The sequence below is a fragment of the Dasypus novemcinctus genome, chromosome 16, assembly GCF_030445035.2.
Source record: "Dasypus novemcinctus isolate mDasNov1 chromosome 16, mDasNov1.1.hap2, whole genome shotgun sequence".
NCBI classification, from domain to species: Eukaryota; Metazoa; Chordata; class Mammalia; order Cingulata; family Dasypodidae; genus Dasypus; species Dasypus novemcinctus.
Window position 1 is genome coordinate 89,927,990 of NC_080688.1, and position 19,266 is coordinate 89,947,255.

A 19,266-nucleotide genomic window follows, 5' to 3' on the forward strand; every position below is an offset into this window, starting at 1 on the left:
AAAACCCCACACATACAAAGAGATTGAAGTTGCAGCCTAAGATAGTTAAGGAGATAACAATAGTACATCCTACTTCAATAAATGGGCTTAATTCCCTGGTTTTACACTAGTTGTTGGCATAAAATTAAGCAAAATTGAAGATTTAATCACAACGTCATGTAAGTTTTGTTATTGTCTGAAGAATGGTGCAAGTACTTATAAACTGGATGCAAACAAATTTATCAAATGTTAGAGAGAAGGGAAAATAGAATATTCTGGAAAACATAAGTTGATGCCAAATTATGACAAAATTCTAGAATCTAGCAAGCAGATAAAGTGAGAATATTTTGGTAAGTTTTTCTAGTTAAAATGATTTTATTGTATTAATAATTTAAACTACATTCCTTTGATAGTCTTAAAATATTGAAATAGTAGATCAGAGAAATATTTGAAAATGCTTCATATTATATTTGTTCAAAACATTTATGTTACTGGACAAGTCTGACAAGGGAATGAAAAATGGGCTAAATAACAGTGATAATAATATGAAAATTTAGGGCTGAATTGGCCAAGTGAAGATTATATATGACCTGTGGATAGAAATGCTTCTCAAATTTTTGTTTTAGCTTTAGAAACTGAGAAGGAAAAGGTAAGCAGCAGCCCAGCAATTCATCTCCTGAGGTAAAATGTACAAAAAAAGGGCGGGGGGGGGGGGGGGAGGATAACCCAATTTATCTCCTTGTAAGTATGATAATGACAAAACTGTCAAATGCACCAAAAAATATTTGCTAGCAGGAGAGTCATCATCTATGGCATGTTTTTAAATGGGTGTACCTATCCTGCCCCAAAATCTGGAAACAGTGGATTTATGAGACATCATCCCAGGAAAATGTTGGTAAGTTACTTAATTAACTGAGTAAAAGGGAGATATTTCATTACCCAAACATGCCCCTTCTGTGTAGATGAGAAAGACCTTACAAAAACCTGGGCCAGTAACTGTCCAAAGTGGCAAGGATAGACTGGGAGGTGAGAGGTGGTCCTAAACCTCTCCCTCTCTTACTTGTCCTTTGTGATAACTTGTATGTTGGAAATCATTAATAACACTTGGTGTTGGGTAAGATGTCTGATTCATGAAAGCAGTGATTTAGCAAACAGATCTTAGAAATTTAAATGAATCAATTATACGTATAATATATGTATATAGCTATGATTTAACTATATAATATACATAATTTTACTTATATATGTTGTATATATGTTTACACATATATATGTATATATATGTGTAGGTATGATTATATATACACATATATATCTATTGTATCTATAATTGATATGTATCTATACATATACCTGTTAGCTATATGATAAGAGTAGAATAATTGATTACTGAACAAGTGAATCTCACAGAGAGGTCTCCCTTCTAGGTGTTAGTCTCACAACTTCCCACCTCAGCTAAAGCTCAGAAACAAATTGGCAAATACTGGCATAATAGAAAGACCTTAAGATTTGCAGCAATATAGAATAGACTTCAGTTTTGATCTTTAGTCTGACATTTACTGAGATTTCCTAGGAAAACTGCTTAAATTCTGTTAACAACAATTTTCTCTTTTGTAATTGTTTTGATAATACTAGGGTTGCTGTGAGGTTAAAATATAAACACCCATAACACACATGGCACAAGCAGGGCCAAAACTGGAGACACATATTATCAGAATGGCAGAGGGTGCTATTTCTGACCAAGTCATGTTCTTATTTTAATCAGTGACTTAGGTCAAGATAGAGGATTATCAGAATTTTCAATTTAGAATATGAAAATCTTACAGACCATAGGAGTAGCAGCATTTCAGATGGCACAAAGGATGAATGGTTAATAAAGAGATAACTGGTAGCAGTGCTTCCCCAGGATGAATGTTTAATGTTTTGTTAGTTACTACTACTTTCTCATCTAAGATGACAAAAATTTCTGGAATATATAAGCAATGCCTAATAAAAGGAAACAGACCAATATGCCAAGCCCTCAATATTAATGCTTGTACTTATGAATCTTATTCCTATAAATAAGAAACTCAGCCTAATTAGAAATAATGTCTAAGAGTTACCTCCTTATAGCAGTTTGATATGGTTATGAACTCCAAAATTAGATATTGGATTATGTTTGTAATCTGGTCTGTACCTGGGCATGATTAAGTTATGATTAGGGCTTTGATTGGGCCATGTCATTAGGGCATTGAGTCCCCACTTCTTGGTGGGTGGGGACTCACAGATAAAAGGCATGGCAAAGGAGAGAGTTGGAGGGTTTTTGATGTTGGAGTTTTGATTTGGAGTTTGATGCTGGAGTCTTGAGCTGGAGCCAGGAGAAAAACCAAGAGGAATAGAGAAAGCTCTTTAGATATAGCAGAAACCCTAGAGAGAGAGACAGAGCAGTTTGCCTAATAGTTTACAGCTGAACTTGTGGAGAGAGGCAAAGCCTAGAGAGCCTCATAGTCTATAGCAGACCTTGTGGAGGAAACAGAGGACCTGAGCTCAGAAAGAAGCAAGCCCTGGGAAGAGAGGAAACCAAGAAGCCTGAACCCTCACAGATGTCGGTGGCTATCTTGCTCCAACACATGAAAATAGACTGTGATAACGGAATTAACTTATGCTTAGGGCCTGGTATCTGTAAGCTTCTACCAAAAAATAAATACCCTTTATAAAAAGCAACCAATTTCTGGTATTTTGCATCAGCACCCCTTTGGCTGTCTCATACACTTCTGAAAACCAATTTATTACTAAAAAATGGCCTCTCTCTAAGCCAAAGACTGCAACTAAACTCCTTACCTTCCCCCAGATATGGGACATAACTCCTGGGTATAAGCCTCCCTGGCACTGAAGGATTATTACCAAGCACTAATCAGGAATGCATTTGGAGGAATACTTTGACCAAAAGGGGGCAATATTAAATAAAAGAGAGTTTTTATGACTAAGAGATTTCAAAGTGAGTCAGGAGGTCATTCTGGAGTTACACTTATGCACACCTCAAACAGATTTCATAAACTTCCACAATGAGCATATCCTCAAGCAAAATGCTCCTGAAGTCTCTAGGGACATCCAGACACCAGAGACAAGGAAAGCCTCATGAAATCAACAACCCCTCAGTGGACCTGTATTAGTGAAGGTTCTCTAGAGAAATAGAATTAACAGGAGATATCTGTAAATAGTATGAGATTTTATGAGTCTCTCATATGAACATGGGAGTGCACAAGTCCAGGTTCCACAGGCAGACTGCAAACCAGGGGCTCTGATGAAAGTCCAATGAAGGTCCTTGATGAGTTTCTGGGAGACTTTGGCTGTCCAAATATGAGCTGGGAAATTCTCTCTGAGTGCTGAAATCACTTCTCCTTTTAAGGCATTCAACTGATTGGATAAAGCATCACTCATTGTTGACAGTAATTTCTCTGGTTAATGCAGATGTAATCAGTCATCTATGCAGTAAATTCACCAATGACTAAAGTCCATAAATGTTTTGTATTATAATTAGCTCAGTGCTTGCTTGACCAACTAGCTGAGTCAACACATTAGCCTGACCATCACAGTCCACCCCTTGTCAACTCGACAAACATAAACATTACCTTAAACCATACTTAGAATCTAAGTAAAAATAATAGCAGGCATGCATATATATTTCTGCCTAAATATGTTCAAGTCTTCTGTGTACAACCAGAAATACATTAATTCCCTACAGAACAGGGTACAAGTCCTTGGGTAATATTCACTCTTAAACTTGACATCCTTAAATAATTATGACATGAAACAAATACAACTTGCCATATCATAAGGGGAAAGTTTGTGGAAGAAAACATGAAAATTTGTTCTGTGTATATATACAATCATACTCATAATGAAACAAGGATGAAAGATTCATGACTATTACAGTCCTCATTTCTGTAACTGGTCACATGGATGAAGCTCATATTTATCACTGCCTTCTTCCACTACCCATTTCCCATTCCCATTACTCTTAGCAAGCACTTCAGCTGGCTGTAGTTCTTTGCCTGGTGAGGTGGTCCACACTTTCATTCTTGAAGACTTGGCTACTGTTAATCCTGCTTGGATTAGACTATTGCAATTTTCCATTGACTTTAATCATGGGGCATGGCATTACTAAGGGGTGCCATAGAGGATGTCCTGTATTCCTGGCAAACTCTTCTTTACCATCATTATGTAGATGCAGTCCTTCCCCTTTGATAGTCAGGATCAATTACTCCAACCAGTACAGTAATTCCCTTTGCCTGTTAATTCAGAGGTAAGAGGAGTACAAAGTGGCCAGGTGGCAGTCTTAGCTTCCAGTTCAATGGAATCATTGTTGTGTTCCCTGGTGGTAGAACTCCTCCTTCTGGGACTAAGACTTGTAGACCAGCAGAGCTTAAGGTGGCAGGTACTGAAAGAAAACATTTTCCTAGTGGGTCACTAGGAGTAATAGTGAGTGGTACCATTTCCATTTCTACCCCTTGATTCCTGGACCCATGAATCCTGGCTATGGGAGAAATAGCATTTCAGAGTGAACACTGATTTAGAGCATATACAGCCTCCTGGAGAACATTGTCCCAGACCTGCAAGATATTGCCACCTAGTTGGTACCATAATTGACTCTTCAAAAGTCCATTCCACTCTTCTATCAATCCAGGTGTTTCAGGGTGATGGGGAACATGGTAAGACCAGTGAATTCCATAGGCATGTACCACACATCATTTGCTATGAAATGGGTTCCTTGATCAGAAGCAATGCAGTGTGGAATGCCATTGCATTAGATAAAACATTTGGTAAATCCATAAGTTTTGGAAAAAGTATTGCATGCAGAAAACACAAACTCATATCGAGAGTATGTGTCTATTCCTCTTAAAATAAATCACTGCCCCTTCCATGGCAGAAGTGGTCCAATATAGTCAACCTGCCACCAGGTAGCAGGCTGTTCACCTTGGGGAAGGGTGCCATATTAAGGAATGAGTGTGGGTCTCTGCTGCTGGCAGATTGGGTACTCAACAGTGGCTATAGCCAAGTCAGTCTTGGTGAGGGGAAGTCCATGTTGCTGAGCCCATTCATAACTCCATCCCTACCTCCACTTTGTTCATTAGCCCATTGGGCAATGACAGGAGTGACTGGGGAAAGGGACTGAGTATTAGCCACAATATCCATCTGATTATTAAAATCTTCCTCTGCTGAAGTGTCCCACTAGTTAGCATTCTCATGGGACACAAATATTTTCATGTTTTTTGCCCACTCAGAAAGGTCTATCCACATACCTCTTCCCCTGACCTCTTGTCACCAATTTTCTAATCATGTTCCTTCCAAGTCCCTGACCATCCAGCCAAACCATTGGCAACCGCCCATGAGTCAGTGAACAAATGCACCTCTGGCCATTTCTTCTTCCAAGCAAAATGAGCAAACAGGTGCACTGCTCAAAGTTTTGCCCACTACAAGGATTTGCCCTCACCACTATCCTTCAGGGGTGTTCCAGAAGAGGGTTGCAGTGCTGTAGCTCTCCACTTTTGATGGGTACCTGCATATTGTGCAGAACCATCTGAAACCAGGCCCAAGTTTTCTCTTCCTCAGTCAAATGATTTTAAGGGACTTCTCAAGAGGCCAAAGCTGTGGCTGGGAAAGAGAAGGTAACATGGCAGGGGTAGGGACCATGGGCATTTGGACTACTTCCTCATGTAACTTACTTGTGCCTTCAGGGCTTACTTGAACCCTATCTCATATATCCCACTTCCACTTTATTATGGAGTGCTGCTGTGTATGCCCAACTTTACGGTTTGGTGGGTCAGACAATACCCAGTTCATGATAAGCAACTCAGGTCTCATGGTAACTTGATGGCCCATGATTAAGCATTCAGTCTCTACTAAGTCCCATGAGCAGGTCAAAAGCTGTTTCTCAAAAGGAGAGTAGTTAACTGCACAGGATGGCAGGGCTTTGCTACAAAATCCTAAGGGTCTGCATTGTGATCCTCCTAGTGGGGCCTGCCAAAGGCTCCAGGCAGCATTTCTATTTGCCACTGAAACTTCCAGTACCACTGGATCTGCTGGATTATATGACCCAAGTGGTAGAGCAGCTTGCACAGCAGCCTGGACCTGTCACAGAGCCTTCTCTTGTTCTGGTCCCCAACCAAAACTAGCAGCTTTTTTGATCATTTGGTAAATGGGCTGAAGTAGTACACCAAAAAGAACAATGTGTTGTCCACAAAATCTGAAGATACCAATTAAGTGTTGTGCCTCTTTTTTTGTTTGTGGAGAGGCCATATGTCACAGCTTATCCTTTACCTTAGAAGGGATATCTCAAGATGTCCCACACCAATGGACACCTAGAAATTTCACTGAGGTAAGGACCCTATTTTTTGTTGGATTTATCTCCCATCCTCCCTCACACAAATCCTTACCCATAAGTCTAGAATCTTTGCTACTTCTTGCTCACTAGGTCTGATATCATCAATATAATCGACCAGTAGGATGTCTTGTGGGAAAGAGAAATAATCTAGGATCCTGGAGTCAATATTAGGACACAGGGCTAGAGAGTTGATAACCCCTGAGTCATGATAGTAAAGCTATACTGCTGGCCTTGCCAGCTGCAAGCAAACTATTTCTGGTGGTCCTTATTAATGGCCATTGAGAAAAAAGTGTTTGCCAGATCAATAGCTACATACCAGGTACCAGGGGATGTTTCGAATTGCTCAAGCAATGATACCACTTCTGGGAGGTGTTGTCACCTCCAAGATCCATCTATTTTCTGCACAGGCCAAACGTGAGACTTGAATGCGGATGTGGTAGGAATCACCACCCTTGCATCCTTCAAATCCTTGATGGTTTCACTAATCTTTGCAATCCCTCCATGTGATGGTTAGACTAATGTGTCAACTTGGTCAAGTAATTGTGCTCAGTTGTTTGGTCAAGCAAGCACTGGGCTAACTGTAATACAAGGGCATTTATGGACTTTAGTCACCATAGACTTTATTGCAGTGGTAAATCATAGATCGCTGATTACAATTACATCAATCAGGGAGATTGCCATCAACAATGCGTGACACTTTATCCAGACATTTGAATGTCTTAAAAGGGGAAGTGACTCCAGCATTGAGGGAGAATTTTCCAGCTTGGACTGCCAACATCTCCCAGAACTCATTAAGAACCTTCATTGGAATTTCATCAGAGCTCCTGATTGCAGCCTGACTGTTGAACCTGGACTTGTGCATCCCCACGGCCCCATGAGAGACTCTGAAAAAATTGCATACTATTGATGGGTATCTCTTGTTGATTTTGTATCCCTAGAGAACCCTGAATAATACCCACCAGGATCCAGAATTGCTTTTGACTTACTAATTTGCTAGGTAGAGGTAGTTGTAGTGGCTTCCACTTGGCCTTTCCTACCATAATAGCTCTCTCACTCCACAAATCAGGGATCCCATGTGGAGATTCTGCCAGTTACTGAATATGTCTATTTGAATTATGCATTCTGGAACTGAGGAAATCACCATAGAATGGGTCCAAGGACCCACTGGACCCACTGTAAGAGAGATCTGAACTAAAACTTCAACAATCACCTGACCTCCTAAAGCCCCTACTTTTACTGGTGGACCACAGTGATGTTTTGTGTCTCTTGGAATTAATGTCACTTCTGAGCTAGTGTCTAATAATCCCTGAAATATCTTATCATTTCCTTTTCCACAATGCAGTTACTCTGTTAAAAGGCCATAGGTCTCCTTGGGTGAAGAAGGGAGGAAGATTAACAGTATAAATTTTTGGCAGCTTAACAGAATCCTTCCCCCAGGGGATCTGGCCTCCTCATTCAAGGGGCTTTGGGTCTGTAAATGATCTCAAGTCTGGGAATTGATTAAGGGGCCGTGATTCTCTGCATCTGTGAGTTCTAGAACTCTTCTACTTACACAGATCCAGATGAAATTTAGTAGACTGCCCATCTATTTCATTTCTAGGTACCCCATGATGAATTAGCCAAGGCCCTAACTCCAATGTGACTCAGACTATTTTGAGTGCTGCTTTGAATCTGCCTTTCATTGTGGCAGCCACGCCCTCCCTGTCTTTGGTAATTAACTGCCAATATTCGACCTTTACCAACTCCAGATGAGATCATCCCTAAAATGTTTAAGGATTCTAATTGCAATACTGCCCTCCCTACAGTAATATCTAGACTACAGAGAAGAGCAACCACAGAGATCTTCAGGGAAGATGGAGTTAATCTTACAAACTTATTCCTCACAGTCCTGGTTAAAGGTGTGTCCTCTGGACATTCCTGGGGTGGGTAGGCAGCTCTCAAATGGTGCAGCCATTCTAGCATCCCAATGTCTCTTAGACTTTAAATTCTCTCTTCTACTGTGTACCAGAGCAAATCGGGCATCTCAACCTCAGACATTCTAGGCCATCTGTTGGTCCATGTTTTAATCAGCCACTCAAACAAACTGTTAGAGCCCTTTCTAACCCCTCAAGCTACAGCAAGCGTTGAATCCAGAATTTCTGCTTAGTGGCCCATATCAATAAACCCAGCATGATCCAACTTTATATTCCTTTCGCCATTATCCCATACCCCCAGAGGCTCAAAGAACTGAGGGCCCAGAGAGAGAGACAGGAGGCCCAATAGAGACTATCCCTATGCCAAGTTTGCCTACAGCTGAGAAAGGTGGAAACCTTGGCAGAGATCGGCATCCATCTTGCTTCATTCCATGGCAGCTGACTCTGGTGGGAAAGCACTGCTCATGGGGCCTTGAGTTGGACTTCTCACAGCCTCGGAACTGTAAGATTTTACCCCAAGTAATTCCCCTTTATAAAAGCCAACCCATTTCTGGTGTTTTGAATCGGCAGAACTTTGGCAAACTAAAATACCAGTTGAGCCCTGAAACCCAGCAAAATTGCAGCCAACCCCTACTCTCCAGTTTTGGGGCTTGCCCTGGGCAACTAACAAAACAGTGATGCTGGACCAGCCCATCCCCAAAGCAAAGAGTATCTACAACTGCAATCAAAACAAAGCCTTCCTTCTGCCCCATAATATCTATAAGTCCCTTCTCATCCTGAAGCAGTCTAGAGGATGTCACCCCAAAAGCCTCATGATTGAGGAGTGAACAAACACAAGGGGGAGTGTAAACAAGGGCCAAAGCAGATTACTGCTACTGCCATTATTAGCTTGCATTAATGGAGTAACTTGTAACATTGATATAAAGACAGTGGTTAAAGGGGCTGGGGGTGCTGATGAATAGGTGGAACACAGGGCATTTTAATTCAGTGAAACTGTTCTGTATGATACTGCAATGATGAATACGTAACATTATACATTTGTTAAAGCCTATAAAACACACAAAGTGTAAACCATAATGTAAACTACAGACTTTGATTAGTAGCGATACATCAAAATTGGTTCATCGACTATTGTGATTAGTAATGGAAGAAATTGTAGCATTGATACGGAGAAAGTGGCCACGGTAGCTGCTGAGGGCAGGGAGAGGGAAGAAAAGATATGATGTGAGGGCATTTTCAGGACTTGGAGTTGTCCTGGGTGGTGCTGCAGGGACAGATGCTGGACATTGTGTGCCCTGCCATGGCCCACGGGGTGGACTGGGGGAAAGTGTAAACTACAATGTAAACCACTATCCATGTGGTCAGGAGTGCCTCCAAAATGTATTCACCAAATGCCATGAATGTGCACGATGATGAAAGAGGTTGTTGATGTAGGAGGTATATGGGGACTGCTTATTTTTTTTAATGTAACATTTAAAAAAAAATAGAGAAGGAAAAAAAATTGGTTCATCAGTTATAACAAACGTACCACACTAATGTAAATTGTTAATAGTAGGGGAAAGTATGTGTGCGGGGTATGGTTGTGTGGGAACTGTGTAGCTTCTCCATAATTTTTCTATAAATCTAAAACTTCTCTAAAAGTAAAATTAAAAATTAAAAATTAAAAAAAGAGATAGGTAGAATCAAGATTTGGGAAGGAAATCTTGGAAAGGTGACCTTTAGACACTACAATAATAGGCTCCATTGAAAACCTTACAGAATTTAAGAGCTTAAAAAAATGTTGAAGATTATCTCTTCTGAAGCTCCTCTTTTACTGATGAGGAATGGAAGAATGGATGTTTAGCAGAATTCAATATGAGTTATAATATGGAAGAACATTTTCTTCTGCAATTATTCTAAAGGGCATGAATTAGTCATTGCATAATAAAGTTTTTGGGGGTGGCTGATAAATGCTGTACAAGATGAACTTTTTGATATGGTTTATGAAAAGATGACTGGAAAAGTCCTTTCTAAAAAACAAGCAGCAACAACAACAAACACATCTCACCATTATCCTTATAGAAATGAAACACATAATTCATTTGTGAAGTATTTACTCCAGGTTTTAAAAAGATTGCTACAATAATATTTTCTCTAAATGCAAGTCTACTAAAAGACTAATGCATTAATCTACCAACCATTAGCACCATATTGTGAAAGATCACAAGCTCTAAATACATTTAAAGTCATGGAATTTGGATAATGTAATATAGACAAGGTAAATTTCCATACGAGGATTAGAGAGAATAATTTTAGAGCACCCTGCTTACACTACAGGGGGAGTTGTAGGAGTTCAGCTAATATACTTTGCTTTCTTTCCTCTGTTAAGAATGCAGAAAAATAAAAAATACTTTGACTGTAATATGTCCTCGCTACCTTTGCAGACATTCTAGGACAAATATTTCGTGTTTGGTAATTAAGAATGAATGTGGTTGTTGACATGGAAAGATGAAAGCCCTAAAGCTTGAAAAAATACCCAGTCCCAAAAAAAGAACAAAGTTCTGTCCATTTCTTTTCTCCCACAGAGTCCAATGCTGATTTTGACATTTTCTTCATTGCTACTTCTAAGGCAATTGAGCAAAATCACTTTGATATGATTATCAGTTTAATTTATGCCTTCCCAACTCCAGATTCTGTACCAAATCCCTTATAAAAATGTGGACTCAATCATTTTCTACACATTTTTTGGTTATTTTCACAAAGTTCCATTTTAAACAGCTCTTCAGGGGGTGAATAGATACTTTAAAATGGGAGGAGGGAGGAAGCGGACTTGGCCCAGTGGTTAGGGCGTCCGCCTACCACATGGGAGGTCCGCGGTTCAAAGCCCAGGCCTCCTTGACCCGTGTGGAGCTGGCCCATGTGCAGTGCTGATGTGGGCAAGGAGTGCCCTGCCACACAGGGGTACCCTCGTGTAGGGGAGCCCCCCACACAAGCAGTGAGCCCTGTAAGGAGAGCCACCCAGTGCGAAAGAAAGTGCAGCCTGCCCAGGAATGGTGCTGCACACATGGAGAGCTGACACAGCAAGATGGCGCAACAAAAAGAAACACAGATTCCCATGCCGTTGATAACAACAGAAGTGGACAAAAGAACAACACGTAGCAAATGGACACAGAGAACAGACAACTAAGGCTGGCGGGCAGACAGACGGGCAGGTGGGCAGATAAATAAAATAAATCTTTAAAAAAAATAAAATAAAGTGGGAAGAGGGCTGACTATTGCAGTCATGATTCCAATTTATGGAGTCAGTAAGGTGAGAAATCTGTCTTTGGAGAATGCCATTTTAACATTCTTTGGTATTGGGTGTACTATGATTTTATTTGCAGTAGCACTAAATGGAAGCTCTGCCTTACCTTCTCATGCTCTACTCAGGGCAGAGACCACTGTATTTTTCTACCTAAAGAAATACAAATTCCATAATGAGCCATTGATTATTTCATAGATATCTGGTCATCTTTCCAGGGTTTCAGATGTGTGGAAAGGTCTTTAAGTCAGAAACTACCAGAAAATTGTCATCTTTCCTAGGGGTTGCTACCCTGCCTGCTTCCTCTCTTTTTCATTGCTGCATTTTCTCTTTAATCAGAGACATTTACTTTCCCCTTTATAGCAATAATTTTGCTTCCTGATGGGCTATGCTGTTATAACCCATGGATCCTCTTTTTTCTACCATCGGATATAAGCTTCACTTCATTAATTCAAACTTGGAAATAAAACCAGGCCTATCACTTGATTCTAAAATAGAATTCATTATTCTTTCTTCAAAAAAATATTTTTTGTTCCAAACAAAATACTTCTCTTTATAAAGGAACATCAAAAAACAAAACAAACAAACAAACAAAAAACCCCCACACCTTTGAAAATTTCTTCTATCATGTATTGTATTAAAGAAAGTATGCAATGGAAAGAATTCACAGATATTTAAAGTTAAATACTTTCATAATCTTCAACTTACCTATTTAAAGTAAACTACTTAAAAAATGATTATTAAACTCTAATACCTAGTAAGTTAGAAGAACGGTGACCCATGAATAAATAAATGATGAGTGTTTTGTGGTGCCTCTAATCTTATTTCCTTAATATAGTGTTTATGTCACAAACTCTACAATCATTTTCCCCTTTACTCTGAAGTCATTATCCATTCTGCAAATACAAACTGGGTTATGAAAACCTAAGACTGTAGTAAATTCAGGTGGTAATTCTCTTGTCAAGTATACTCTCCCACCAGTGAATATACAGGATTGGGTGGCAGTGATTGCCAGAAGCAATCCACTTGCATGCAGGAGATGTTATTTACTGGCTGCAATGAGTCAAGGTGAAGACATAAATGATTATTCTTCTCAAAGCAGACAAATTTCACACAGCAAAATACTTTTATAACCTATAAAGACACAGGATAAAATAAACGGCAAAAGGGCCAAGCCATGTAGAACTCTTTCTTCAATGCTAAATATATTGAAATCTAGTCATTGAATACTAATAGGGGCAAGTCATTCAATTTAGGAAAGAAACAAATTAATTTCTTCAAAGTTTGTTCAGTACTTCAACTTCTGAACAAAAAGTATAATGATTTGTGGTATCTTACCTAAGTTCACCATAAATGAAAAGCAAAGAAATGTACCATAAATTCATGTGTGTATATATACACACACACATATATGTATTTAAATACATATATGTATATACATATACATATGTATATGTATATTTAAATACATATATGTGTGTGTATATATGTATATATATTTACATATATATGTGTGTGTGTGTGTATATATATATTTTTCAGATGCTATGAAAAAAATGATACTACATTTGGGGGGGGGAGGGGAGCGGATTTGGTGTCAGCCAGGGCAGTGTATACTCCACATCAGTGTAGAACTCTCTTTAGGAAAGTGCACTTTAGCCCACAATAAGGGAGAGGCCCACTAGGCAACTCTTGTCTTTGTAACCTCTGTTTTAGATCCCTTTTCAAGCTCTGTATTTCCTGGGCCTGCCCACAGGGTCCTCAGATGTCCATTTCACCATGGTAGGGCAACATCACAAATTTCAGATGAGATTTCCTTACATACAAACCACTTCCCTCTTTTCTGTTCCATCTTCTGGAATTATCCTCAGTTCTGTGTTCTTGCCTTCCCCAAATGGAGTTATCAAAAAATATCCCAGAATGTAGTTATTCTTCAGCCTATTGATTGTCCTGGCTCTAAGTAAAAACACTCTTGGGCTTGCTTCTGTTCTCCTAATGCACCTCTCCCCAGGGTTCCCCAGATGACAGATCCCTTTGCTGTCTTCTGTCTCTTGAAGTATTTGATTCTTCACGCTATGGCATCACTGCTCAACTGGATTTTTTCTTCTTCTGAATGTAATCCAATAATGAGTCTCAAAATTCTGTAGGAAAAAGCTTGTAGTTAATTGATAACAAAAACAACAGAAACAAAGAAATAGCACTCCCTCAAATAAAACAAAAATTAAAATTTGCAGCAACTATATGCAAGCTGAATGTTATTTATAATACAAAGTGTTCCCATTACATACTTTTGTGTAAGAAGTGTCTTCTTAACTTAGTGGCTATAAACAACAGCAATGGATCATGTCTCAATTCTGTTGATTGACCAGGCATTTCTTCCACTTTACGGGGTGTAGGCTAGGGCACTGAAATGGCTAAAAGGACCAAAACAACCCTCTCCACTGGTTAGGAGGTGATGCTACCTAGAAATTCAGCTGGGATTTCTCCATGTTGTTTCTTGTGCTTCCTTGGAGCAAGGAGGATGGTTCCTGAAAAGTTTTCCAAGAGCAAAAAAGTGCAGTTGTCAGTCATTGTAAGGCTTGAGCTCATGTGACTCTAAGCATGGCCATTTCCAAGAGAAGGGTCTGCCCGATCTGGTGCCACAATGGGGAAACGTGTCTCTGAGTGAGAAGGTGACATTGTATGTGCACAGGCAAGGAACTGTGGGAATATTCCCCAAACCAGTTCAAAGTAAGGATTTGGAATAGGGTTTTTATAGGTAAAGAAGAGTACGAGAGAAGAAAAATAACAAGAAAAACACACAAGTGATGAAGTTAGATCTTTCAGGGGTCTTGTGAGGAGGGTACGTGTAATTTCTCCATCCTGGATTGGTTTCAGTGGCTAAACAACCACCGTTTAGAAGGTGTTGAGCAGGTGCCTGTGCATGGTCTTCCTGCCTCCCTCTTAGCTGATGGCTTCATGAATGTCCACCTTGGTTTTCTTTAAGGAAGGAGTCACTGCTTTACTGAGCCGTAGGGTACTCCTGATGCCCTTCAGTGCTTTTTTGCTTTGAGATGTTATCTTATTTCTGTAAGCAGAAATGAGGAGTTTTGGTTAATGTCCTTCAGGGAACTAAGCACAAAGAGTAAACTGTAAGACTAGATTAGTAGCAACTAGCTCAGCCAGGGTATTAGAAGATCCGGACCTGCTTAAGTGAAGAACTTTCAGTGCATGTTTGGACATCACTTCTGCAGCAGGCTGTTTGTCAAAGCCGTCACAGGACCAGCATGGACACAAGGGATGGGAAATGGACCCAACTTTTGAGTGACCATGGCAGCGCAGGCCGGGAGGAAGCTCACTGTGGTAGCCATATTTGGAGACCATCCACCACACCTAGGCTGAGAAAATCGTTTTCCACAAAACCCCTTCTGAGAAAGTACAATTTTTACCCCTTAGGTATATTTTTACAGTCTAAATTATCCCATGATTTCCTTCAGAGTCTAAAATAAACTTTCTTCAAAGGGGCTCTGACTCACAGCACCGTGGTTAATTCCTCTCCTACCTGACAAATCAACGCCTCTCCTTTCGGTTTCAATAAGTAGAGTCTATCTGAGAACTGCATTTCCCCGGGTTATTAAAATATTATCCTGCTACAAAACACAAAGCAAATACAGCATGCACTGATTATCTTGTCATCAGAATGCCTCATTATGTCTTTCCTTTAAGGAGGACCTTATTTGTGAAATTCCTGAGCCATGAAATGCATTCTTATTAATTTTTGGAATATTAATTGATTTTAAGTATTCTGCATTAAGCCAAGTAGAAAAATCTTCTTTATGCAATGTAATTAATTCTGTGTTATAGGTGATTTATAATAATATGTTGGCTGACCATGCCTATAAATATGGCAACACCCAATGTTAAAATGACATTTTTGAGAGAATCAATTTTGTACCAAATTAAATCCAAATTGGAAACGGTTTTTCAAGAAGATGACTAATAAGTCTGCATATATATGGCAAAATAATTTTAGAACAATTTCCAGTAAAAGTTACTTAAATCGTTCATGCTTACTTATTAGATTAAATGGCGCTGCATATATAAAGTCCATGTCCCTGTCCCACAAAGTCTCTCACTGGTAAACCTTTACTTATTGTTATGCCTGTCTTTCCCCTGCTCATGGCCCCTGGACATTTCTGAGCTTGACTCAATGACCACCTTTGCTCTCCAGTATCATATAACACCTTCAATGACACAGACAAGATTACAACTTGAGAGAAGACGCACAGAAACACAAAAAAGCACCTACAAATTAACAATGACCTTTAGAGGGACTTAACACTGATTCATAAACCAAGCCAAAAATGAATACAAGAAGAGTCTTAAATTTTTCCAATTTCAGTGCAAATATTTATGGAACAAGAATAATCTGTAAAATAGGACATCATTGCTGAAGAACTGGGCATAATGTATTTGTAACCCATTTGAGTATGAAGAGCTTCCTTTATTGACATAAACACACACACAATTTAATACACGTGACCTTATCACGTTGCTTATGTCTTCTCCAAAGTCCACTGTCAAACTAGCATGAATAAATACGGAGGCCAAAGCACCTTCCTTCCCCAAACTGAAAGTCATGAAACAGTATGTTTGCTCCCCCCAAAGAACAAAATCCAGGACATAAAACCTTATTTTTCTTTAATTAAAATAAGTATTGAAAGACTTAGTAGGTGTTAAATTTGGCAGTTTGCAGTTTAAGAATCACCTGCACAAACTGCATATATCAAATCTCACATTTGTTTGGAAAATAAAAGTATTCATTGCTTTAGCTTTCTGAATTTTCTTCTATTACAGTGATTTAAAAAAATATCTTCTTGAAGTAGTTCCCCCAATTCTTAAGAGTAGATTAGTAGAAGAAGCTATTACCATTCCATTTAAATTTGTGAATTATGATCTATTACAAATAAGATTTTAAAAAATGGACAAAACAGGAACAATCTGTAATCCATATTAATTGGCAGATGTGTAAAAGTCAAATTTTTCAAAAAGTATTGACAAATGCTTTCAGATAGTTACTCTCTGTGAATTTTTAAAACTGTGAATAATGTTGGTATATACTGCTCTTCTTTGAGAAACCCAGTTGTAACTTAGATGGAACGGGGTGTAACGAGTGATTGGCTGGATGAGAATCAATTTAAAGGGCACAATGAAAGAAGATGGAGCCAGAATATGTCATGAGTAACATATTGCCTTTAAAGTATCATTTCAGTGATAAATTTGCAGCCTCCTCATCACAGAATTCCTCTAATTTGTCCTATGTTTTACATATAATTTTTCTTCCCCCGTACATCTTTAAGAATGTCCTGTGATGGCAAGCTCTGTAGCAGCAGCCGTGTACTTGTGGTGTGGGCGAGCAATAGCCGTCTGCCCTGGTGCGTGACAAATGGTACCAAGAGGCAGCAGTCACCAACCATGGTGGTACAGTGACCGTCAGTTACAGCCCTGGACCGGTGCTCACCTCATTTCAAATGTGCCTGCGACAGGCAAGGCTGAATGGGAATACCGCTGCAATCCGTTCGCTCAGCCTGGCCGCACAGACTAATACTTGCAGCAGACATTCGCACAATATTAGAACAAATCACCATTGCATTAAAAAGAAATGTAGGAGCACTGCAGCATGCAAGAAACAATGCAGGCTCAAAATATGTCCATTGCTGGTCATTCTACAGTGCCAGAGAAAGATGGTGAATTCAGGCAAATATGTCCATTTTAAATATTAGTTCTTTTTAGGAATTTATAAAGGTAAATGGAATTCCTCACGTCTTCAGAATGGGGAGGAAGCAAATGCATATCTCATTTTAATGTTCAAATTAAATGCTCTATTCCTGGGATGACCAGAGTGTACAGGAAGTCCAAACTCTCTCAGTCATTTTTCTCTTCCCTCCATTGAAATGTCAGGAAAACTGGAGGTTTCTGCAATCCAACAGGGACACCATAGCACAAAGCAATGGCAGGTTCCTAATATCCGCTTCTGTTGCTGCCATCTCTGGGATACAGGATCACCCCTGAAAGCACTGGGCACGGCCCATTGGATTCTGTCCCAGCCCGAAAGCTGCTGTGCAGAGTTTTCCAGGAAATTCTGAATGAAGGGGAAGATGTCCCTCTGCGGTCCCATGCTGTGTCCCTGCAGCCAAGAGCTGCCTCCCAGTGTGGCAGGTTTACTTCCCAGTAGGAGGGCTGGTCCCTAGGCAAACGGTAGTGGTTCTTGGCAGTGGTTCTTGGAAGGCTACCTTCTCTCTCTCCCAGCACTGCCTGGGTTGGGATTGCTCCAGGCTCCAGCCCCTAAGTGTAACCCTCACATGTTTCGTCCACGGGCAACCTCACCAACATGCATGGCCGGCCGAGGGGCCAGAAAGGGCTGACCTCTATCATGCCTCACCCCCATCAGAAACCTGTAAGCGCAGGGTGTGAGACGAGCCTGAGCACTGTCACACCAGATGGTCCTGCCCTACCATCACCTTGACAACGAGCACCCACTCGCCTTAAGCCTGCACAGCTGAGAGGCACTTGAGCGTTCTGGATGGAAAAAAGAATAAAGGTGATAAGGTTGGTGAAGTCCACCGACAGCTGCTCCTACACTAGGAACAATCGAACAACTTTTAAACAATAACCTCACAAACTTAAAATTGCCTGGCCAGAATCTGCAACATATAAATAACTCCAGAATTTGTATCTTGTTATCGGTGGACTTTAATTTCCACCATTCTCATGTTTAACACGTTTCAGATTGCTGGTCCCAAACTCCTGCCCTTGAATTCAATATTTCCTCAGATAAAATCACATTCTCAATATTTGTTGTTTTTGGAACATTGGCTGTAAACTCTGCTGCCCCTTTCAGTGAGCAGTTTGTGGATATTAATATCCTGTTTAATTTTAACTGAAATTAACAATTTTTCATACCTAAAGAAATTATTCTAAGTAATAACACACTAGCACGAACCCTTGCTTACATCTTCACAAACACACATTGAACACTTTTGCTCTGTTCAGGCTGGACTGCTGTGCAAATAAACCCCTAAACAACTGAGTTGTGCTCACTTGCTCATCCACCCAGGCAGTGCAATGGAACCTTTAATAAAATTGGATGTGTGGCATCATGTAAAGGAGAGCAGTTAATTGAAATTTCTTACTTGGCTATAATACCCTTGGAATGTACTGATTTGTAGTTTTATTGTCTTTTTAAGCTCCAGATATGGGGTAAGACTTTAGAGCATTAATAGGGTATGACAAAGTAAATCATAGAACAGATTTTCTGCTAAATTCAATGGAATAGTGGGTTTTTTTTTTGCATAAAACGAAGATAGTTATTTAAAAACGAGGACTCTTTTGCCATACCAAACACGTTCCATTTATATCTAAGTATATTTCCCAGTACAAGAAGATGCATAGGTAAAATAAAGTTTTGATCTCATTCAAAGAGCAAATATTTGTTATAGATTGCAATATTTTACATAAAACTGATAACTTCCCACATAAAACTGAAGATCAAGGTTAAATTCATTGGAGGGTGAAAGGGAAATTGTCAAAATGCACACAAAGAGTGCCGAGCTATCAGGGTGTGTTGACAAGTCTTACAGTAAAATTGCCCCTTTAAGCTCATTAGAAGTATGGAAATTAATAAAAATTTATTAGAAAGTCATGACATAATTCATGACTGACATTTTCTGCATTTTTTGCTTCTTTAAATT